The sequence below is a fragment of the Mustela putorius genome, unplaced genomic scaffold, assembly GCF_011764305.1.
Source record: "Mustela putorius furo isolate JIRA1106 unplaced genomic scaffold, ASM1176430v1.1 tig00000281_pilon_pilon_pilon, whole genome shotgun sequence".
Taxonomy (NCBI): domain Eukaryota; kingdom Metazoa; phylum Chordata; class Mammalia; order Carnivora; family Mustelidae; genus Mustela; species Mustela putorius.
Genome location: NW_025421343.1, coordinates 5,571,549 through 5,577,995, shown reverse-complemented (window position 1 = coordinate 5,577,995; position 6,447 = coordinate 5,571,549).

The window sequence follows — 6,447 nt, the reverse complement described above, 5'->3', positions numbered from 1 at the left end:
TTTTATTTATTTATTTGACAGAGATCACAAGTAGGCAGAGAGAGAGGAAGGGAAGCAGGCTTTCTGCTGAGGAGAGAGCCGGATGCGGGGCTCAATCCCAGGACCCTGAGATCATGACCTGAGCCCAAGGCAGAGGCTTTAACCCACAGAGCCACCCAGGCACCCCAATATTAATTATATATTACATATTATATTATAATAATATAATTATTTTTTTAATGTACGACTTATTTCCTATTGAAGAAACTGAGCAAAGATTGAGAGGAAGAAAGACCAATGTGCATTCTGAGGTCTAGTCTATTGAGTATCAAGTTTGATAAAAAGTTTTCAAGCCTAAAATAGGTTCATAGAACCATTATTGGAGGTGGAAGTAATGACAGAGAACATTTAGTCCATACATTCATTTTGTTGTTATTAAAACTGAAGTGCTCAGCAAAATTCACCACAGCCAGAAGGTGGAAAGAACCCAAGGTCCATCCACTGAAGAATGGATAAACAAAGTACAGTACATACATACAATTAAATGGTATTTGGTCATATTCAGTATAAAGTTCTGATATGTACGACAACACGGGTGAACCTTGCAAGCATTCAGCCAAATGAAAGAAGTCAGACACAAAGGATCACATCTTGTGTAATTCCACTTACATGAAATACTCAGAATAAGTACATTCATGGAAACAGAGAGCAAACTGGTGGTGCTCAGGGGCAGGGGACAGAAAGGAATGGGAAGCAACTGCTTGATGGGTCTGGAATATTATTTTGGGGTGATCCAAATATTTGAGAACCGGACAGATGTGGCAGTTACATGAGATTGTGAATATAGTAAATGTCACCGAATTGTTCACTTTTAAAATGGTTAATTTTAGGTTATGTGAATTTTACAATTCACAACAACAACAACAAAACAACTAAGGTTCAAGGACAGGGCAAGTCACTAACAGCTCCAAGAACAGAACCTTGACCATCTGGAAGTAGAGAAGCCTAACACCAGCAGCAGTGCCTTGATTCCCTGGCTAAGCAGTTTAGACTTGATCTGGTAGGAAATGTGATGTCAGATGATATTTTTTAAGCAAGTGAGAGACATTTATGATTGACTGTTTACATGGTCTTGCTTTATTACTTACTATTTGTTAACCTCCTGGACACTCGACGGTCCTCATCCATAAACAAGAAACACCCTACACTTTTCAGTTACTGAGAGGAGCGAACAAATAAGTCACACACATTCCTAGAGCAATGCTGACACTTGGCAGGGGCTCTCTTCTTTCCGGATTGCGAAAACACACAGAATTGTCACCATAACATTCCATGCTGTTTTCTAGTTATCTCATGTAAATAAGCCTTCTCTTCTTAACAAAGTTGTAATGCCTTCTCTTCTTAACAAAGTTGTAATGCCTTAAGAACAAGGACTATGGGGGCACCTGGGTGGCTCAGTGGGTAAAGCCTCTGCCTTCGGCTCAGGTCATGATCCCAGGGTTCTGGGATCGAGCCCCACGTCGGGCTCTCTGCTCAGCAGGGAGCCAGCTTCTCCCTCTCCCTCTACCTGCCTCTCCGCCTGCTTGTGATCTCTTTCTCTGTCAAATAAATAAATAAAATCTTTAAAAAAAAAAGAAGAAGAAGAAGAAGAAGAACAAGGACCATGGCTTGTATTTCTTAAATCTTTTGCAAACTTAAAATCAGCAGTAAACATGAAATAAGTAATTCATGACGATCTATTGCCTAACTTCAAGCCTTAGTGTTTTTTAATAGTGAATTTTAGTCTAATTGCAGTTCTTCCTATTTTATAAGACGACTCAGCCTGATTTTTCTATCTTATCTGTGGGCTTCCTCCATATCCATCAATTCAAGAAAAGCAAGGGGGAAAAAAAAAGGCAGGGCACATGAAAATGTGAGTCATTAAGTAAAAACTTTGTGTTCATCTAACTACATCTCAACAACTTTTCTGCCTATTTCTTTTCTTTTTCTTTTCTTGTAGCCTTGTTAATCACAAGTCATTCAACAGTGTTTCCCGATTCTTTGCATTCTCTCAGCCTCTGACTGGATAATTTTAGGTGAGCTTATGGCACACACACTTCTTGATTCCCTTCCAGTTCCCCCTTCCTTCCAACCCACCCTCTCCTCAGATCTAAGCAAAGAGTGGGCGTATCCGGAGAGCCAAGTCCCTGTACTCTGAGTTATTAAAGATTGCAAGCTATGTCCCCAAAAGAAAGTCTTCTTTCACTATTTTGCTGCAGAAAAATATTTCTTACCCACCAACGATTTTCTTAGGAAAATCATTCAATTCCATTTAACAAATACATACTATAAATTTAAATATAACCCTAACTTCCAGAAGTCCAGAGATAAAGACAGTCTATTCCCTCAAGAAGAAGACAGTCTAAGAGAAGATCCTATGACATAAAAAATTCTAAAGCACTATGACAAGGATGAAAATAGAGGCACGTATGAGTTAACCCAAAGGAGAGAATAATTATCTTCACTCACGATGATGAGGTGATGAATGTGACAAAGGTAACAAGGCACTGGAACACGCTTAAGAAAATAGGACGTTTGAAAATAGATTCCAAGGCTGTGTGGACCCTTCAAGCAAATGGTGAGGCAGGAACACAAAGAGAGAATGCAGGAAGGAGCCATGGGCGAAACTAAAAGGAATGAGTGGGCATGGGGAAGTGAAATGGCTGAAGGGTAAAAGGTAATGGGATTGTGATTTCTGAGTAATTCCTGCCCCTTAGGGTGATTGTGAGGATCAGCGGGAAAACGTTGTTACTTCATGGTCTAATACTGGTTCAGCAAGCAATAATGTTCGCTAGCTCCCAATATACTCATAGGAATTTAATTACCAGTCCTGATATTCACTTTTAAAACCAGGAGCAGTTGGGACACCTGGGTGGCTCAGTGGGGTAAGCCTCTGTTTTTGGCTCAGGTCATGATCCCAGGGTCCTGGGATCGAGCCCCACATCGGGCTCTCTGCTCAGCGGGGAGCCCACTTCCTCCTTTCTCCCTGCCTGCCTCTCTGCCTACTTGTGATCTCTCGTTCTCTCTGTCAAATAAATAAATAAAATCTTAAAAAAAAAAAAACCTAAAGCAGTCAAATACTGTTATTCTATTACATAGTTAGCTAGTACTGTTAACATGAATTTTCCTTTAGTGATACTGATATTCCTATAAGCAAGACATATATTTCTTCATGTTTACCTATCTATGTGTGTCCCTTAAGCAATATACAGTACTCCATTTCTCACATTTTAAACTATAAATATATATGCCATATACTATATAGGGATATATATTATATATTTGGATGAAATATAGACATGTAATATATAAAATACATAATGTGATATATGATGTATGATATCACTTATGTGATCTAGTTTATGTGATAAGCTATATGATAATATAAACTATATTATAATCTATCACATACGCTATATATTCCAGTAGGGTACTATACATATATGATATTCTACTGTAGTATTACTTCTGCAACTTCATTTTTTTTTAATATAATTTTTTATTTTTTATAAACATATATTTTTATCCCCAGGGGTACAGGTCTGTGAATCACCAGGTTTAATGAAAGAAGATGGGATTGGGAGGGAGACAAACAATAAGTGACTCTTAATGCAACTTCATTTTTTTATTTCAACAGTATGTTTTTAAATTTCTTTCCTGTTGACATATGTGCTATGATTCTTTTATTGTTACTGCTGCTGACTATTCCATTATGTGACTATACCACAGAAGGAATTCAATTGTATCATTAATGTTTTACTTCTCAAACTGGGTTGTGTGCACAGGTGTTAACTGTATTATTCATTATACCTTTTTGTAAGTGGTATATGTTTCCATACTACACATTTTAAACTTAGATAGTGTTGTATCTCAAGCATATCTCAATAAAACTGGGGGGAAAGATTTGAAAATCTTAAAGAAAAAAATAAGCTTGTTTTTTTTCTAGCTATCCAGTGTCCACTAGCTATCCAGTGTCTGATATCATCCAGTATTCTCTACAGACGAAATCATATACTGTGCAACCCTGTAGAGTCACCTCAGATTTCTCTGATTTATCTTGGGAGATCTTGGTTAAAACCAAGCCCTACACTCCTGATATCCATGGAAGTGAGATGATGTGAAGATCAATCTCAGGTAGCAGGGGCAGGAAAGAGAGCCCCAGAGGCCAAGTAATCAAAACTGAAAATAAAGCAAATATCTTCAAAAGCCTACACTGGATCATGCATAAAACTGAATATTTTTTTTAAACTGGTTAGGTTCTACTTTTCTTTCTTTTTCAATTTAGGTAAGATTAAATTTCATAGACATTTGTCCATTTGAAAAAAATACTTAATTTTGTTAAATTGACATTTATTAGGGAAGTCTTTAAAATTATATAAAGAAAAAAAGAAAATGCAGTAATAAAATGCTAAAATTTAAATGATAGTCATCAGATTATATAATGCCATAAGATAGTCATAGTCATAAGATTATATAAAGATTATATAATGTTCTTTATATGATTCAATTTACCAGATACAGCAAATATATTTTTAATCTTTCAAGCCAAATAACATTAATAACAAGAGGAAAGGATATATATAAATAGGCCAAGAATGATAAAGATGATAGAGAGAAGGGACACCTGGGTGGCTCGTTCAGTTAAGCTTCCAACTCATTATTTTGGCTCAGGTCCTAATCTCAGGGTTCTGAGATGGAGTCTCCCGTTGGGCTCTGCTCTAGGCATGGAGACCCCTGCTTAAGATTCTCTCTCTACCTCTCCCATTGCCCCTCCCCTCTTCTCTCTCTCCCTTTCTAAAACAAAACAAAACAAAACAAAAAACAAAAAAAAAAGAGTGAGGATTTACCTATTTATCTTTTGCTGAGGCTATAATATGGTGCATGTGATTTCAGTCATTGTTTGTCTGATTATTGTTTTATTTTGCTTTGCTGTCTCAGTTTACTCCAAAACTAAGGGTTTTAATTTAATTACATGGTGATCTGTATTTTTCTTGATGACTCTTGATTCTAACACATGCTTTCACCTGTCTTTACACTATTGGTATACCAAAAGTCTCCACCCTCCAAGAGGGACAGTTCTCTCTCTTTCCCTTGGAGCCTAGCCGAAGTTAATTTCAAAGAACAGAACAGGGATAATTCTTCTCTTTGGATTTCATCTTAATAGAATTTCATATCAGAGTCACATCTTGGTGTGATGTAATTTTCTATAAAGCCTTACCACATTTTCAAAATGCTCCCCTGGGAATGTTTTATGGGCATTGAATTGCACCTACAAATTTAATGGCTCTGTATGTGTGTCTGTGTATGTGTCTGTATTGTGGGGGGAAGGGGCAGATAAAGGCTAAATGTTTCTGTTTACTCTTTTAAAACAAATGTCAGTATATCATAGACTAAACTCCTAACATTTACAAGAAATTTATTTTAGTGGTTATAAAAAACAATCTCTTCCTTTCTTACGGTGGTGATTGAGTGTGTTCTGTGGTGCACTAACAATTCCCCAGCTTATCTGCAGCCTTGTTTATGTTCCAAGCTAATGTACATGGCAACGCAGATGTCTTTTCTTTGTAGGATTTAATAATTTACTCATAATGTTTAATCAAAACTAGACTACCTCAATGGGATTTCATCACAAACTGTGCTGGTCTTCCCATTAACTCTGACAAGAATTTTTTTTAATGGCAGGGGGAAATAGATGCAATAGACAAAATTTGAGAAGCACCATCCTAAATCATGGGATTTTGCCCAAAATTACAAGTCAAGAAATGATAAATGCACAAAGATCGGAAGCCTGATTTTTTGGCAATTCCCATCAAAAGGCTTAAAATGATGCATATCCTTTCATCGAGCAATTCCACTCCTAGAAATATGTTCAAAGAATATAAGCCCAGATATACAGAAATACAGCTATGGGGATATTCATCACAGCCCTCTTCATAGAAGTGAAGAATCTGAAACAACTAATGTCTAACACAGGGACTTGGTTAAATGATAGTGTCCATATAACTAGATAATATACAGCCAAAAAAATGTGTGGTTATAGAAAAATATTCAAAGGTAAATGGAAATAGCATAGACTAATTGTCAGTATCCATAATCCATTGCTCCCCTGTAATAAAACCTTGATTTTAACTGGACAGGAAAAAAGACCAGCTACAAACTAAAAGGACTGACCAATTATATGTAAGTGAATGTTGTTTGAAGACCTTCCAGGAGAGCTTTTTAAAAACTGATATAGGGTGCCTGGGTGGCTCAGTGGGTTAAAGCCTCTGCCTTCGGCTCAGGTCATCATCTCAGGGTCCTGGGATCGAGCCCCGCATTGGGCTCTCGGCTCAGCAGGGAGCCTGCTTCCCCCTCTCTCTCTGCCTGCCTCTCTGCCTACTTGTGATCTCTGTCTGTCAAATAAATAAATAAATCTTTAAAAAAAAATAA